Raw genomic sequence first — 19,470 nt, forward strand, 5'->3', positions numbered from 1 at the left:
TAACATAAAGGAATCTCTATACTGTGACATAGAGGATTCCTCTTTCTTTTCTTGTTTCTTCTCTTTCACATGAGCAGGAACAGGGAAAAAGGAACTCTTGTTGAAATTGATCCTGAACCTGAAAGGACTCTGAAAAGGAAACTAAGAGAAACTAAATTACAAACAATCCAGAAACAACCTTTCAGAAATTTTTGAACAAGAGAAGGAGATGGCAGCCGAAAATAATAATAATGCAAGGAGAATGCTTGGTGACTTCACAAAGCCAACGTCCAAATTTGATGGAAGAAGCATCTCCATTCCTGCCATTAGAGCCAACAACTTTGAGCTGAAACCTCAGCTAGTTGCCTTAATGCAACAAAACTGCAAGTTTTATGGACTTCCATCTGAAGATCCTTATCAGTTTTTAACTGAGTTCTTGCAGATCTGTGAGACTGTAAAGACGAATGGAGTTGATCCTGAAGTCTACAGACTCATGCTTTTCCCTTTTGCTGTAAGAGACAAAGCTAGAATATGGTTGGATTCACAACCTAAGGATAGCCTGGACTCCTGGGATAAGCTGGTCACAGCCTTCTTGGATAAATTCTTCCTCCTCAAAAGCTGAGCAAGCTGAGAGTGGATGTTCAAACCTTCAAACAAAAAGATGGTGAATCCCTCTATGAAGCTTGGGAAAGATACAAGCAGCTGACCAAAAGATGTCCATCTGACATGTTTTCAGAATGGACCATTAGATATATTCTATTATGGTCTATCTGAATTTTCGAAAATGTCATTGGACCATTCTGCAGGTGGATCTATTCACCTAAAGAAAAAGCCTGAAGAGGCTCAAGAACTCATTGACATGGTTGCAAATAACCAGTTCATGTACACTTCTGAGAGGAATTCCGTGAATAATGGGACACCTCAGAGGAAAGGAGTTCTTGAAATTGATGCTCTGAATGCCATATTGGCTCAGAACAAAGTGTTGACTCAACAGGTCAACATGATCTCTCAAAATCTGAATGGATGGCAACATGCATCCAACAGTACTAAAGAGGCAGCTTCTGAAAAAGCTTATGATCCTGAGAACCCTGCCATGGCAGAGGTTAATTACATAGGTGAACCTTATGGAAACACCTATAACTCATCATGGAGAAATCATCCAAATTTCTCATGGAAGGATCAACAAAAGCCTCAACAAGGCTTTAACAATGGTGGACGCAATAGGCTGAGCAATAGCAAGCCTTCCCCATCATCTTCTTAGCAACAGACAGAGAATTCTGAACAAAACACTTCTAATTTAGCCAATATAGTCTCTGATCTGTCAAAGGCCACTTTCAGTTTCATGAGTGAAACAAGATCCTCCATCAGAAATCTGGAGGCACAAGTGGGCCAGCTGAGTAAGAAAGTCATCGAAACTCCTCCCAGTATTCTCCCTAGCAATACAGAAGAGAATCCAAAAGGAGAGTGCAAGGCCATTGATATAATCAATGTGGCCGAATGCACAAGGGAGGAGGAGGACGAAAATCCTAGTGAGGAAGACCTCCTGGGATGTCCCTCAAGCAAGAAGGAGTTTCCTATTAAGGATCCAAAGGAATCTGAGGCTCATACAGAGACCATAGAGATTCCATTAAATCTCCTTCTGCCATTCATGAGCTCTGAAGACTATTCTTCCTCTGAAGAGGATGAAGATGTGACTGGAGAGCAAGTTGCTCAATATTTAGGAGCTATCATGAAGCTGAATGCCAAGTTGTTTGGTAATGAGACTTGGGAAAGTGAACCTCCCTTGCTCATTAATGAACTAGATACCTGGATTCAGCAAACTCTACCTCAAAAGAAACAAGATCCTGGCAAGTTCTTAATACCTTGTACCATAGGCACCATGACCTTTGAAAAAGCTCTATGTGATCTGGGGTCAGGGATAAATCTTATGCCACTCTCTGTAATGGAGAAGCTGGGGATCATTGAGGTACAACCTGCCTTGTTCTCATTACAATTGGCAGACAAATCATTGAGACAAGCTTATGGAATAGTGGAGGACGTGTTAGTAAAGGTTGAAGGCCTTTACATCCCTGCTGATTTCATAATCTTAGACACTAGGAAGGAAGAGGATGAATGCATCATCCTTGGAAGACCTTTCCTAGCCACAGCAGGAGCTGTGATAGATGTCAACAGAGGTGAATTAGTCCTTCAATTGAATGGGGACTACCTTGTGTTTAAGGCACATGGCCATTCCTCTGTGACAAAAGAGAGTAAGCATGAAGAGCTTCTCTCAGTTCAGAGTCAAGAAGAGCCCCCACAGTCAAACTCTAAGTTTGATGTTGGGAGGCCACAACCAAACTCTAAGTTTGGTGTTAAGACCCCATATCCAAACTCTAAGTTTGGTGTTGGGACTATACAACATTGACCTGATCACCTTGTGGCTCCATGAGAGCCATTGTCAAGCTATTGACATTAAAGAAGCGCTTGTTGGGAGGCAACCCAATTTTATTTATCTAATTTTTATTTTATTCTATTTTATTGCTATTTTGTGTTTTATTAGGTACATGATCATGTGGAGTCACGAAAAAAATCATAAAAATTAAAAACAGAATCAAAAACAACAGAAGAAAAAAATTACACCCTGGAGGAAGTACAGGCTGGCGTTCAACGCTAGTAAGATGCATCTGGCCGGCGTTCAACGCCAGAAACAAGCAACATTCTGGTGCTGAACGCCAGGAATGTGCCTAGAGAAGAAAAGCTGGCGCTGAACGCCATTAACAAGCATGAAACTGGCGTTCAACGCCAGAAACATGCTTTACATGGGCGTTGAACGCCCAGAATGTGCACCACACGGCGTTTAAACGCCAGAATGGTGTGCAAAGGCAATTTTACATGCCTATTTGGTGCAGGGATGGAATTCCTTGACACCTCAAGATCTGTGGACCCCACAGGATCACCTCAGGATCTGTGGAACCCACAGGATCCCCACCTAACATATTCCTACCTTACCTCCTAATCCTATTTTTGTGATTTGTGTTCCCCATATCACACTTCCCAACATTCTTCACCAATCACCTCAATTCCTCTTCCCAATCACCCCCTTAACCACTCACATCCATCCACTCTTCCCCATAAACCCCACCTACCTTCAAAATTCAAAAACATTTTCCCACCCATTCCCACCCTAAATGGCCGAACATTCACTCCTCTCTCTCCCTATATATACCCTTCCATTCTACTTCATTTTCCCACAACACAACCTCCTCTTCTCCCACTTGGCCGAACCTACATCTCTCCCTCTCTACCATATTCTCTTCTTCTTCTTCTTCTCTTCTTTCTTCTATTGCTCGAGGGCGAGCAATATTTTAAGTTTGGTGTGATAAAAGCATAAGCTTTTTGTTTTTTCATTACCATCAATGGCACCTAAGGCCGGAGAATCCTCTAGAAAAGGAAAAGGGAAGACAAAAGCTTCCACCTCCGAGTCATGGGAGATGGAAAGATTCATCTCCAAGAGCCATCAAGACCACTTTTATGATGTTGTGGCAAAGAAAAAGGTGATCCCTGAGGTCCCTTTCAATCTCAAGAAAAATGAGTATCCGGAGATTCGACATGAAATCCAAAGAAGAGGTTGGGAAGTCTTAACCAACCCCATGCAACAAGTCGGAATCTTAATGGTTCAAGAGTTCTATGCCAATGCATGAATCACTAGGAACCATGATCAAAGTATGAATCCGAGTCCAAAGAATTACCTCACAATGGTTCAGGGGAAATACTTAGATTTTAGTCCGGAAAATGTGAGGTTGGCATTCCACTTGCCCATGATGCAAGGAGATGAACGCCCCTACACTAGAAGGGTCAACTTTAATCAAAGGTTGGACCAAGTCCTTATGGACATATGTGTGGAAGGAGCTCAATGGAAAGAGAGACTCCGAAGGCAAGCCAGTCCAACTAACTAAGAAGACTGGACCTCAAGCCTGTGGCTAGAGGATGGTTGGAGTTCATTCAACGCTCCATCATTCCTACTAGCAACCGATCTGAAGTTACTGTGGATCGGGCCATCATGATTCATAGCATCATGATTGGAGAGGACGTAGAAGTTCATAAGGTCATTTCCAATGAAATCTACAAAATAGCTGACAAGCCCTCACCCATGGCAAGGCTAGCTTTTCCTCACCTTATTTGCCATCTATGTTACTCAGTTGGAGTTATCATAGAAGGAGACATCCTCATTGAAGAGGATAAGCCCATCACCAAGAAGAGGATGGAGCAAGCAAGAGAGACCCTTCACGGTTCTCAAGAGATGCATGAGGAAGCTCATCATCAAGAAATCCCTGAGATGCCTCAAGGGATGCACTTTCCTCCCAACAACTATTGGGAACAACTCAACACTTCCTTAGAAGATTTAAGCCACAATGTTGAACAATTAAGGGTGGAACATCATGAGCACTCCATCATTCTCCAAGAAATAAGAGAAGATCAAAGAGCAATGAGGGAGGAGCACAAAAAGGAAGGGACATAGAAGAGCTTAAGAACATCATTGGTCCTTCAAGAGGAAGACGCCACTAAAGGTGGATTCATTCCTTGTTTTTTATTTCTTTCTGTTTTCGGATTTATTCCTTGTGTTTATCTATGTTAAGCTATAAATAAAATCCATTAATCCTTCACCTCTCTTAAAAGAATATGTTTTAATTCAAAGAACAAGAAGTACATGAATTTCGAATTTATCCTTGAATTTAATTTAATTATATTGATGTGGTGACAATACTTTTTATTTTCTGAATGAATGCTTGAACAGTGCATGTCTTTGATCTTGTTGTTTATGAATGTTAAAATTGTTGGCTCTTGAAAGAATGATGAACAAAGAGAAATGTTATTGAGGATCTGAAAAAATCATGAAATTGATTCTTGAAGCAAGAAAAAGTAGTGAACAAGAGAAGCTTGCAAAAAAAATGGCGAAAAAAATATAGAAAGAAAAAGAAAAGCAAGTAGAAAAGCCATAGCCCTTAAAACCAAAAGGCAAGGGTAAAAAGGATCCAAGGCTTTGAGCATCAATGGATAGGAGGGCCCAAGGAATAAAATCCAAGCCTAAGCGGCTAAACCAAGCTGTCCCTAACCATGTGCTTGTGTCATGAAGGTTCAAGTGAAAAGCTTGAGACTAAGTGGTTAAAGTCGTGATCCAAAGCAAAAGAGTGTGCTTAAGAGCTCTGGACACCACTAACTGGGGACTCTAGCAAAGCTGAGTCACAATCTGAAAAGCTTCACCCAGTTATGTGTCTGTGGCATTATGTATCCGGTGGTAATACTGGAAAACAAAGTGCTTAGGGCCACGGCCAAGACTCATAAGTAGCTGTGTTCAAGAATCAACATGCTTAACTAGGAAAGTCAATAACACTATCCGAAATTCTAAGTTCCTAGAAGCCAATCATTCTAAACTTCAAAGGAAAAAGTGAGATGCCAAAACTATTCAGAAGCAAAAAGCTACAAGTCCCGCTCATCTAATTATAATTAATATTCATTGATATTCTGGAATTTATAGTATATTCTCTTCTTTTTATCCTAATTGATTTTCAGTTGCTTGGGGACAAGCAACAATTTAAGTTTGGTGTTGTGATGAGCGGATAATTTATACGCTTTTTGGCATTATTTTTAGGTAGTTTTTAGTAAGTTCAAGCTACTTTTAGGGATGTTTTCATTAGTTTTTATGTTAAATTTACATTTCTGGACTTTACTATGAGTTTGTGTGTTTTTCTGTAATTTCAGGTAATTTCTGGCTGAAATTGAGGGATTTGAGCAAAACTCTGAAAAAGGCTGACAAAAGGACTGCTGATGCTGTTGGAATCTGACCTCCCTGCACTCAAAATGAATTTTATGGAGCTACAGAACTCCAAATGGCGCGCTCTCAACGGCGTTGGAAAGTAGACATCCAGAGCTTTCCATCACTATATAATAGTCCATACTTTATTCGGAAATTGATGACGTAACTTGGCATTGAACACCAAGTACATGCTGCTGTCTGGAGTTAAACGCCAGAAAAACGTCATGATCCGGAGTTGAACGCCCAAAACACGTTATAACTTGGAGTTCAATTCCAAGAGAAGCCTCAGCTCGTGGATAGATCAAGCTCAGCCCAAACATACACCAAGTGGGCCCCGTAAGTGGATTTATGCATCAATTACTTACTCATGTAAACCCTAGTAGCTAGTCTAGTATAAATAGGATAAGTTACTATTGTATTAGACATCTTTTGACAGTTTAATCTTTTGACTGTTTAGCCTTTGATTATTCGGTCTCTTGATCACTCAGGGGGCTGGCCATTCGGCCATGCCTGAACCTTTTACTTATGTATTTTCAACAGTGGAGTTTCTGCACACCATAGATTAAGGGTGTGGAGCTCTGCTGTACCTCAAGTTTCAATACAATCACTTTCTATTCAATTCTCTTTTATTCTTATTCCAAGATATACGTTGCACAACACTTTGATGAATGTGATGATCCGTGACACTCATCATCATTCTCACCTATGAACGCGCGTGACTGACAACCACTTTCGTTCTACCTTAGGCCGGGCGCATATCTCTTAGATTCCCCAACAGAATCTTCGTGGTATAAGCTAGATAGATGGCGGCATTCATGAGGATCCAGAAAGTCTAAACCTTGTCTGTGGTATTCCGAGTAGGATTCTGGGATTGAATGACTGTGACGAGCTTCAAACTCGCGATTGCTGGGCGTGATGACAAACGCAAAAGGATCAATGGATCCTATTCCAACATGATCGAGAACCAACAGCTGATTAGCCGTGCTGTGACAGAGCATAGGAACGTTTTCACTGAGAGGATGGGATGTAGCCACTGACAACGGTGATGCCCTACATACAGCTTGCCATGGAAAGGAGTAAGAAGGATTGGATGAATGTAATAGGAAAGTAGAGATTCAAGAGGAGCACAACATCTCCATACACTTATCTGAAATTCCCACTATTAATTTACATAAGTATTTCTATCCCTTTTATTTTTTTTTATTATTAATTTTGAAACCCATAAACATTTAATCTACCTAACTGAGATTTACAAGGTAACCATAGCTTGCTTCATACCAACAATCTCTGTGGGATCGACCCTTACTCACGTAAGGTATTACTTGGATGACCCAGTACACTTGCTGGTTAAGTTGAACGGAGTTGTGAACCATGGTATTGGCATCATGTTTTTGGCGCCATTGCCAGGGAATGAAAAGCAATAAATTTTGCAAAATGGAATAACACATGAATAACAATTTCGTCCACCAACCACCCGGTTGGAACACTAATGATCAACAAGAAGACGGGTGCAAAAGCAAGGTTTGGGACCCCAGAATTCAATCTAGAAATCAATACTCTTGGGGCTTTGTCAGTTGCTTTAGCTTGCTTGAAGGCTTTCTGTGCCTAGTTTGGGATCCTGGAGGCTATTGGAAGTACAAACATTGGTGGGGATTCCTGAATCAGTACAAGCATAAGCCACCATGACAGGGAGCTCACCAAATGTCCAACTTAAGGACTTTAACTAAAAGTGCTAGGTGGGAGACAACTCACCATGGTATGATTGTTCCTTTTTTAGTTTTCATTTTAGTCTATTTTGTTTGTTTTTGAGTTTTGATTGAGCCTGGAATCATGCATATCATTCATATTAGCACTGCATTCAGCATTTTGCATTTTAAAAAAATCACGCACCTGACGCGTAAGCGTCGCCGACGCGTCCGCGTCGTATGTGCATTGGGAAGAAAAGAAATTGAACAGAGAGTCACGCGAGAGTGTGGCTGGAGGTGTGCCTTTGGCACAAATAGATCCACACGACTGTGTCACTGACGCGTCCGCGTCATGTACGTAATCACCTCCCCATGCGTTTGCGTCACCCACGCGAATGCATGGCCCTGCAATTCGATGTAAAAAGGGTGTATGGCAGTGAGTTGCGCTGGCGTTAGGCTGAACTCGTGCTAGACGCACAGGCCCTACCATGCGCACGCGTGCTTCACGCGTCCGCACCATTTTCAAAGTTGGTCATCCACGCGATCGCGTCAACCACGCGAACGCGTCACCCCATATTTTTGGCAAAAATGCATTTAAACAGAGAGTTGTGTGCACGCAAGGCTGCTCTCGCGCCACTAGCACAAATCGAGTCACGCGTCCGCGTGCCCCACGCGTCCGCATCACTTGAATTTATCACACCCCACGCGATCGCGTGCACCACGCGTCCGCGTCATATGCGACGTACAGCTTATCCAGACCAGCGCCAATTATCTTATCTTTTCTTTTCTAATCCTAATTTCTTCTATCTTTTCTTCTTTCTTCCTCATTTCTTACTTTCTTTTTCTTTTTCCATTGGTGTAAAATTTTCTTTTTCAACTATTGCATCTTTTCTTGAATTATTCTGGTGCTTCATGACTTGTTTTATTCTGATTGGGTAATATTATTTAAATCAATGCCAATCTTTTATGATACTTGTACCCCTCTTGCATTGATATGCACTTACACTATCTTGCATTACCCACACTCTCTCCCCCATTGTTGCAACTTTTACACTATTGATATGCCATCTGCTTCCACTATTTTCTCACTTGCATGTTGTAGCTACCATGTAATTGAGACCTTTATTATTTGACATTAACACCCATATTTTATTTATGTTCTTATCTTTATTTCTGGGTTACTTTCCTTCTTTTTCTCTTCTTTCAGGATGGCCACAGAGGAAGGGATAGTGTAAGCTTCTAAATAGGGAGACAAACAAGTCAATCTGCACAATCTATAGAGAAAGGCATCAGTTGGAGCAGCCCGTCCACTTGTACCTCTTAGCATGCACCGAGGATGGTGCAATCTTTAAGTGTGGAGAGGTTGATATCGATCTCCACGGGTTAGTATTCTCTTCTCAACACCAATAGTCTATCTTCTTTGCATGTTCATTGTTGCATTGCATAATAGATTGCATGTGTAGTTGATTGTTTGCATTTAAGTACTACTTGGTTGAAAAATAATAAATTTCTTTTTAAGACCCTATTTTTGAAAAATTTCACTAATTTAAATTAAAAAAAATTAAAATTAAAATTTTCTATGTGTTAAATTTGTTTGAAGTTGTATTTGGAATATGGTTTTTGAGTCAAAGAACACACAACCTATGACATTTGAGCTTAATTGCATGGTTATATTATTTAACCATAATATTTTATTCTTGTGTGTTTTCTTCTCTATGATTGTAATCTTTGCTTTGTTCCAGTCTATATGTCCATTATTTAGTGTATTTACATGCTTGCATATGATTGAGGCCATCACTTGTTTTTGCTCACTTATCCCAAATAAGCCTACCCTTTTATGTCAACCTTGTTAGCCACTTTGAGCTTTTTAATCCCCTTCTGCTCTATAACCACATCACTAGCCTTAAGCAGAAAAACAAATTAAATATCACAATTGAATCTTTGGTTAGTTTAAGATAGAGGTTGTGCATCAACTAAGTGTGGGGAAACTGTGGGAACATGGGTTAATAAGGGAATGTATCATGTTTCTAATTTTGAATATTGAAAAATTTGGGTACCTACTCATGTAAAACAGAAAATTAAAAATTCCATATGCATTGATATGTTATTTTAGTTTTTATGTCTCTATAAAAAAAAAAGAGAAAAAAAAGTGAAAAAGAAAAAAAAATATATAATATAAATAAATAAATAAGGGGACAAAATTACTCTAATGTTAAGTCAATAAAAGATCAATGCATATGTGACACAAATTAAAAGAAAAGTTGATACATGAGTATGTGATATAAAAGTGGGAATTATGGGTAGCTAGGCATGATTTTAGAAGTTATATAGAATGTATGTATGTTAGGTGATAGCTCAGGTTACTTAAAGATTCAATTTATAGCTCACTTAGCCATACATATATCCTCACCCTTGCCTTAGCCCTATTACAACCTTGAAAAGACCTCATGATGTGTGCATGGGTATACTAAATATTTGTTGATTGGTTAGATGAAGAACAAAGTTTAGAAAGCATGATTAGGAAAGAGTAGAGTAATTGACCCTAGATACTTGAGAGATTAGAGTGTATATACACTACTAGTGAGGTTTCAATGCTTGATTCTATGTTCCCTACTTTCATTAGCTATCTTCTTACAAGTTTACTTGTCTTTTATTGTGTGATTTGAATTAGTGGAATTTGAATTATTTTTGTCTTGGAGAACTTATTTGCTTTTAACCAAGTAGGTAGAAACATTTTGCATGTAGTTGCATCTACATAGATAGGTTGCATTGCATACTCTCTATCATTCCTCTTCACTCCTTTATAGCTTCTCTTAGGCTTAGCATGAGGACATGCTAATGTTTAAGTGTGGGGAGGTTGATAAACCACTATTTTATGGTTTATCTTGTGCTCAATTGAATGATTTTTATCAAGCCTTTGTCCATTTATTCATATGATTTGCATGGTTTTACATTCTCCTTCCTGATTTTGTGCTATGATTGAAAACATGCTTCTTTGGCTTTTATTTTCTTTTATTTAAATCCTCTCTTATTATAATTTGATGCCTTGATATGTGTGTTAAGTGATTTCAGGGATTACAAGGCAAGAATGGCTTAGAGGATGGAAAGGAAGCATGAAAAAGTGGAAGGAATACAAGAAGTTGAAGAAATTGCTAAGCTGTCCAGCCTGACCTCTTTGCATTCAAATGGTCATAACTTGAGCTACAGAGGTCTAAATGACGCGGTTCCAGTTGCGTTGGAAAGCTAATGTCCGAGGCTTTGATTTGATATATAATTTTCTATAGTGGCCATACAGTTAAGTGACGCCAACACGTGCTCCACGCGGAGGCGTTGCATCTGCGAAAATCAGCGTGGCAGAATTCATTTCCAGCGAATCCTGGGCTGTTTTCGGCCCAGTTTCAAGCCCAGAAAACACAGATTAAAGACTGCAAAGTAGAGGAATGAAAAAAAACAATTCAGATCAGACTCATAATTCACCTTTCATAATTTAGATGTAGTTTTTAGAGAGAGGCTCTCTCCTCTCTCTTAGGATTTAGGATTAGGATTTTTAGAAATTAGGATTTATTTCTTCTTCATCACAGGTTCAATATTCCTTTTTACTTTATATTTCTCTTCTACTTCTAGATACTCTAATGCTTTTATTTGTATTTGATTTATGTTGCCCAATTGGCTTATGAATTTTTCCATGTTAGATTTGACTGCTTTTATTAATGCAATTAAGGTATTTCAGATTTATGCTTGCTTTATTCTATTTATGATTTCTTCAATTTAATTTAGAATTTTCCCTTTTGGCTCTGGTTAAGTAATTGGTGATGCTTGAGTTATCAAATAAAGCAATGGTTGAAATTGGCAGATCGCTCTAAAGCTAGTCTTCCCAGAGGGATTGACTAGGACTTGAGGATCAAACTAATTATTCTACTTGACTTTTCTTTGCTTTAGTAAAGGTTAACTAAGTGGGATTAAAATCCAATTCTCATCACAATTGATAAGGATAGGACTTCCAATTCTAATACCTTGCCAAGAGTTTATTTTATTATTACTATTTTATTTTTCTTATCATTTAACATACTTGTTCCTCACTTTCAAAACCCCCAATTTACAAAACTCATAACCAATAATAAGAACACCTTCCTGCAATTTCTTGAGAAGACGACCCGAGGTTTAAATACTCGGTTATCAATTTTAAAGGGGTTTGTTACTTGTGACAACCAAACGTTTGAAAGAAAGGACTTTTGTTGGTTTGGAAGCTATACTTGCAACGGAAATTTATTTTGAATTCTAAACCACGCAAAAATTCTCTCTTCAGCGTTCAATGCCCAGCAAGAGTACAAGGCAGCGCCAATCACTCCCTAATGGGCATTCAATGCCCATTCATCCAAGTGGATGCCAAGCTCAGCCCAATAACTCAACTCAAGTGGGCCCACTAGTGAATTTTTGCACCTCTAGTCTATTCTATCATATTTTTGTACTTCTTAGTTACTAGGTTATTATATATAGGAGAAGATCACCCTTGTTTAGGATCTTCTTCCCCCACTTTTACTTTCGGGCATTATTGTACAATATGAGCCACTAACCTCCTAGGTTAAGGTTAGGAGCTCTGCTGATACTTATGGGTTAATAATATCAGTATTCTATTTCAATCTATGCTTGATTTCATTCTAATATGTATCTTCACTCTTCATCCTAATGAATTGGGAGTGTAACTTGACCGTCATTCCTATTCTACATTGGTTCTTGCAAGTCCTTGACGGGATAGTATTGAACCACAAGCTTGAGTATACATCTCTTAGACAGCTAATCCACGACTTCGTTGAGGACTTGGAGACATCAGTTCAGCCGAGGTATGGGGCGATTAGGGCCTTTGTGGTATAGGCTAGAATCGTGAAGCAGCATTCTCTGATCCGGAAGATCCGACCTTGTCTATGGCACTTTGAGTAGGATCACCAAGGAAATAAACTGTTAAAGCTTCACCCCCGTTCAGATTGGATGACCACTGACCTGGCGTTTGATCTGAAGTAAAGGAGATTAATGACCACTGACCTGGCATTAGTCACTCACAACCTGCTATGGAATAAATCATCAGAAGTTAAAGTAGACAGTGAGAAAAGTAGATCCAGAAGGAAGAAGCATCTCTGAAGCCTCAACCATTCTCATATCACTGATTTCACACCTATCCAGTAACATTTTATTTATTTTATTTTTATGCGTTTTTCACAACAACTATCTTTTCTATCCGCTTGACTAAGATCTACAAGATAGTCATTGCTTTCTCAATCCGATAATTTCCTTGACATCGACCCTCACTCACCTGAGGTATTACTTGGACGACCCGATGCACTTGTCGATCTATCTGTGCAAATATTGTGGAGTCAAATTTGAGCACCAGCAACCCGGGGAGTGTTCATGTTAATGTGACAGATGCGTTCTTGATCCCCGGGAACAAACATATCATAATGCTCCTCTTCGGGGCAACCCCTGCAGTGTAGATCAGAGTTTCGGAGCTCGTGCAGCTCCGCAATAGTCATCTTAGAAGCGGTATCCTTAACATTGGAGGTAACCTAGATATAACGGTCCACGGGAACCCTTGGGAAGGGACTCTATAGTGGGGGCATCACTTAAAGTCAGACCTGGGTGGTCGGGAACTCAGGAGATACGGAACTAGTGCTACGTTCTACCATATACTAATCTATGGCCAATTAGAAGCAAAAATAGTGCAGTCAATGGTAACCCCCCTGGAACCTGTCTAGCAGCAGCGTAACACAAATGGAAGCAATCATAAATAATTTAGGCAATAAAAGAAGAAAAAACAGCAATGGCAAAAATTAGAATTGATCCGTTAAAGATAAACGTAGTCAATGCTTACCAGGAAATGGAAAATAAAGAATGGTGAATTCCAAGGAAATGTAGCGAAGCAGGAAAGAACTAAACCGCCTGAATTAGAGTGAATTAGGAAAGAAAGAAGGAAGCAGCAATGAATGCAGAAGCAATTAGGAGCAGCATAAAGGAATAGGGAGTGAGAGGTAAGAAGGGAGAATGGTAACTGACACTGAGAAGTGCAAAAGTCAGGGACAAAATGGGCTTTTCACCCAAGGATTCAAATCAGCCATAATGGGCATTAAATGCTCGACACAAGAATTGAGGTGACATTTTGGATAACGAGCTAGAGACATGCGCCTTGGGGGCACGAATCCCACCATAAAGTCTCGCGATTGTGAGAACTAGACCAAAGGATGCGAGTAGTTTGAACGTGCCAACTATGAGCTACACCACACCTGGCGCGTTGGGGGCACTATTCCGGCCCGACCCGACGGTCACATTACCCAAACCAGGAAGGAACACGCCTTTCTCTCCTCATCACGTGGAGCTTAGACAGCTAGCAGAAGCTTCCAGGAAGGTGGACCTGATAGTAGAAGAGGGGAGGGACCTACCCCTCCCCAGAGGTACATCACCTAACCTAACCCTAATAGCCGCCTTTTTTATGAATATTGACTTGAGCGTCGGAGTCCTTGCAGGTGGCCCCATCGCCTCGTAACCCAGCGAGTCTCAACGGCCGACCTTCCTCAGCTCGTATCCAAGTCCTAACCCCTCCAAACCTCTGCTCCATCAAGCGTATCAACCCAGACAGTTGGACCCCCGAGAACCCGAGCAGACGAATAATTAGTTTTATTATTTTGTTTCAAAAAATTTAGTTTATGATTATGTTTATTACATATTTATAATTTTAAAGACTTTAATGTTTGTGAATTTAGAAATTATAAATTTATTAAAATAGTTATAAAATTATATATATGGTTTAATATTTAATAGTAAAAAAATGAGATTTGACAGGTTTGGCCTGCCAGCCCGTTGTTAGGCTGGGCGGGGTGAGGTTTTAGGACCGCTTCATTAAGCGGGGTGGGCCAGCTCGCCAGAGGGAAGACTTTTGGTGGGGTGGACTTTTCCGTTTGCCACCCCTAGCTAGGAATTGCCGAGTTGAGCATTTGCCTATAAATAGCCCACTTTTGATATTCCTTAAATAACATAATCATTATTAAAGTAATATATTATTCTCAAGGTTACAAGAACCAGACCAGTCAATGAACCGGTGAGAAAACTGGTTCAATGGTTCGACTGGAGTTCAACTAGAAATTCGACCGGTTTAATTAAATATTAAATAAAATTATTAAAAATTCAATATATAATTTTAAATATTTAAATTCAATAATTTCTAACCTAATACAATTCAAAATTTCACATAATAAATTGCCAAATTTATCGATAAAAATTCATAAACAATTTCAAATATCAAAATTTATAACTAAAGTAGATCAAAACACATGTAAATAACAAACACATAATGTTCTACCACTAAAAGAAATAACATTAACAAACAAGTTTTTAACTAAACAAAGACACTAATCATAAAATTTCATAATCATCATTAATTGTTCCATCAATAAAATTAACTCACAATCAGAAAATCAGAAAACCAGCAACAATATGAATAGCAACAATCACTATACTTTGAAAACAGTTCTATTTTACATATCTTGTTATAGCAATTCTTTAACTCTTTAGTGAGAACCAGCGAGGATGATGTTCTCACTCCCCTACATATTTTTTCTTTTCAGGATATGGATGAAGAAGTCATAAAGAGTTTATTTTATCCTCTATTTACCCGACATATTGTATTGTTTTAAATATTATTTTATCCTCGCCTCTATTCTTGTAATTTTGTAAGAGAGATAGAAATTATGATATGCTAGGCTTTTGTAAGTTAATACTATGTATATATATGATTTGTAAGTATTATATCTGGGTTGTATGTATGTATCTATGTTTTCAACTAAAAAGTCTTTCTTTGCGGGTTATATGGTTTTAAGTTTTAAACATGCTTATATCTTAGTATTAAATATATTATAGTTTTCGTAATATCCAAGCTATCAGAGTGGCGCAGCCGGAAGCGTGACATTCTGATAGCAACGGTGTTACAAAACATATTAATATTAATTTGGGATAGAATTAAACTCTAAAGTAGTCCTTGAGATTTACGAAATGTACTGATTTAGTTTCTGACTTTTTAATTGCACTATTTATGTTTTCGAGATTGAATAAAATGCATCTAGGTGGTCACTTGTCTATTTTCCGATCAAATTGCTTGCCGCCGAGAATGACCTATCACTGACTTGGCACCCTGGAGTGTCTAACGATTATATGAGGTGGCAATTAAAAATTGTGCAACCCAATTTGGTCACTAATCCCTTTTTAACCCTAATTGTAGTAGTAGCCCCTAATGAAGGTGACAGAAGTTCTGACGTAGGGAAATCGTCGGTTTATAATTTTCACAAAATGATTCTGTTGAAGTATAAATCCAAACCAACAATCGACCCTTAATCAAAGTTTAATTTGTTTGTCACAATGTAAACTAATAATAACCGAGAGTATTTAAACGTCAGGTCGTCTCTCAAATGAATTACAGTGAGGTATGTGTATTATCGGTTATGAGATTCACGGGGGTGGTTTGCGGATAAGAAGACAATAATCTAAATGATAATAAAATAAAGAAAACAACTAAGGATAACAATTACTAAAGAGGAATTCATGGCAAGGATTGAGAATCAAGGTCTTCTATCCTAGTCATTAATTATAACACAATAATTACCAAGAGCTAAGCCTATTACATTTTTTCCATATTCAGAGAATGTCAAATAGGCCTAGTTAATCCCAATCCATAAGTAGCATCAATGGAAACAAGATTAACTAACAACTCTAGATCACTAAGATAAAGTGGATATTAATAACTCAAGAGTACCTAACTTCTCTTTCCAAGCGAAGAATGCTAAAAAATCTACTCTAAAATTAAGCCAAGTATTTTATCAAACACTTGGTGTACATAAAAAGAAAAGCATATTAAATTGCAATAATAATGAAATCTACTACTACTAAATACAAGAAAATAACAACAATAACCCAAACAAGCATTAAGAGACATGAAACATCAAATTGCATTAAAGGAAATTGAAATTAATAATAGTGTTCATAAACTAAAAAGTGGTACAAATGAAGAATTAACAAGATAAACTAAGAAAATTAAGGCAATAGAACAAGGAAAAGTAAAAGAAACTATATCAAAACAAGAATTAAAACCTAAATCTAAGAAGAAATTAAGCTAAAAACCCAAAATTCTAGAGAAAAGAGGGAACCTCTCTCTCTATAAAATGCCTAAAATATGGTTCCTAAGCTACACTAATTGCTCCTCCCTTGTTCCTTTTTGAATTTGACCTCAAATACTTCAGAAATGAGTTGTATTTGGGCTTGAAGGAGTCCAGAAATCTCCAGCCACATTTTCTTTAAGTGAATCATGTGCTTTGTGTCATGTGTATGCACAAGGTCACACGTACGCGCCACATGGCGAAATTTCATGTCACGCATATGCGGAATGTCACATGTACGCGCAATCAGTAGATTTCCAAAACTTCATTTCTTCATGAATTCTCCACTTTTACATGCTTTTTCTTCATTTCTTCAATCCAATCTTTGCCCTCTAAGCCTAAAATCACTTAACAAACACATCAAAGCATCGAATGGAATTAAAGTGAATTAAATTTAGCAAATTAAGAGTCTAAAAAGCATGGTTTGAATCTTAAGTGCAATTTAGGAGAAATTCACAAAACGATGCTATTTCATTGAATAAATGTGAGATAAGTTGATAAAATTCACCAAATACAACACAAGATAAACTCTAAAATTGGGGTTCATCAAGTTCTATTCGATCAACGACAGGGACGCCAAGTCAGAGTAAACACAAAAATTCTAGCTAATAATCTAGTTTCAATGATTTTTCATCAACCTACACAAAATTCAGAAGTAGAATTCACAATGATGTATACCTCAACACTGTAAAAAATGGAAAAAAATTGTTTTATCTACTGCACATCTACCTCTGTGTCAGGGGGTTTCGCGAAGAAGCCTTACTCCTTTCTTCAATGATTTCGAGCCAATGATGATCAGGGTTTTGACGAACTCTAAATCGCTTCACCACAACAACCCTCACGATGATTCGCAGATGTCAGGATTTTGAACAACGTGGTTTATGTTCAAAGAAGATGAAGAAGACGAAGTGACCTCTTTGCTATGGGGTTTGAACGTTTTATCTCCCTCATAGTTGAAACGACGTCGTTTCATTATGGATTTAGCACTAAAATTAATACGACAACATTTCAGGTTGTCCAATGTGGTAATCATTTGCCAGGTCACTCCTTAGAACAAGTAATTTAACGAAGCAAGGAATCATCTAAATGCATTTTATTCAAATTCAAAGATATAAATAGTGTAATTAAAAAGCCAGGGATCAAATAAATACATTTTGTGAACACAACTAGAAAATAGATTAATACAGACAGATTTAGTCTTAAGTACAGACGAATTTTCGGTTACCGACAAAATTACCGACGGATTTTGTCCCTCTGTAAAAGCCTCGTCGGAAATTATTTACTGACGGATTTTTTTCGTTGAAAATTTACCGACGGATTTTTACCAGTTTCCGACAGATTTTTTCTCTATAAATTCTCCATCCATTTCCTTGAAACGGTGAACTTTCCGACGGATTTTTCGTCGGTAATTGGAACCTTAGAAACTCATCCTAAACTCTGAATATAGACAGAAAATCCATCTGTAAATCCGTCAAGAAAGTAAAATAGATTTTTTTTAGATTTTTCCATTGCAAAATAAACTTGTTTTCATACAAAATAAATATAAATTTAATACAAATTTTTATCTAATTTGTATTCGAATATTTATAATATTTCAAAAAATAAATAAATTCATCGTATTATCAAACTAAAAGAAAAGTACTATAAACAAGCAAGTCAATATAATTCAAAACATAAACAAAGTGTATTGATCATCAACTATAATTCCCAGTATATTGTTCACCATACTAAAACTATCGGCTATAACTCTGGTGTGTCATCCTTTTCAGCTTTTACATCTTTGTGATCCACTTTCATTTCTCTATCTGGTCCCTCATTAATCTTCTTGTTTTGAGTTGCCTTGTGGGGGTGGTAACATATGGAAAGACAAATTCTTCAAATCACTTGGATTCAGCTTTCCCAAAAGACTGAATTCTGAAAGTCCTAAGCGGTGAGGTACCAGAAGATCTTAGACTGTTCTCTCTGGTTCTGGCAGTGTATTTCATGGGTTTTGGAAGAACACCTCTAGACGTGTCCAGAGAAGGGCTGCCCAAGAAATTGCTACCATGAAAGGAAGGGGAGCCATATGTAGGTGTAGATTTTCTGAATGTCATGATATCAAACTTGTCATTTGCAATCTTAATCATGCAATCAAGTGTGGCCAAAGGACTCAATATTCAGTTACAGCCTCTTGGCGCGGTTCCATACTTGAATGGTGAGCTAATACGACCCTCTCTGTCTTCCCATCATCCAAGAGCACCTGAAACAAGAAGACAATGGAACAAAATCAATTTCAAAGTTGGAAGATAGCACTGACATAAAACATGACATTGTTGGATTAACACATATATAAAGAAGAAATTAAGAAAGAAAGGACATGTACCTTTCTAAGGGGAGCACAAATTACACCTTCCTTCTCCTTGGGAGTCCCTATGACTAGTGCCCAATACCTCTGATATGTAGATTCACATGCATCATTCCAAACCTATTTCAATTTTCAAATGAAAATTAAATGTAAATGATAGGAGGTTGTTGATGGTGGGTATAAAAAGACAATATATACATTCGCTAATAGAACACGAGGATTGAAAACATCAGTTCATCACTTCATGTAAATAAGGTACCTTACTAGAAGATTTTGCATTATTTATGTTACTGAATAGCCACCGCAGGTGAGACACCCTTTCTTTTTTTCTGCCAAATAAAATGATGCCACTGGTCTCCCTGTTAAGACGGTGGACCTGAATTTCAACCATCAAAACTATTATGTTGAACAATACTTTCAATAACTATTAATAAGTTCTAAATTAGGATAGACCAGAGATGAACAATACTCAAGAAT

This window comes from Arachis stenosperma, chromosome 1 (genome assembly GCF_014773155.1).
Source record: "Arachis stenosperma cultivar V10309 chromosome 1, arast.V10309.gnm1.PFL2, whole genome shotgun sequence".
NCBI classification, from domain to species: Eukaryota; Viridiplantae; Streptophyta; class Magnoliopsida; order Fabales; family Fabaceae; genus Arachis; species Arachis stenosperma.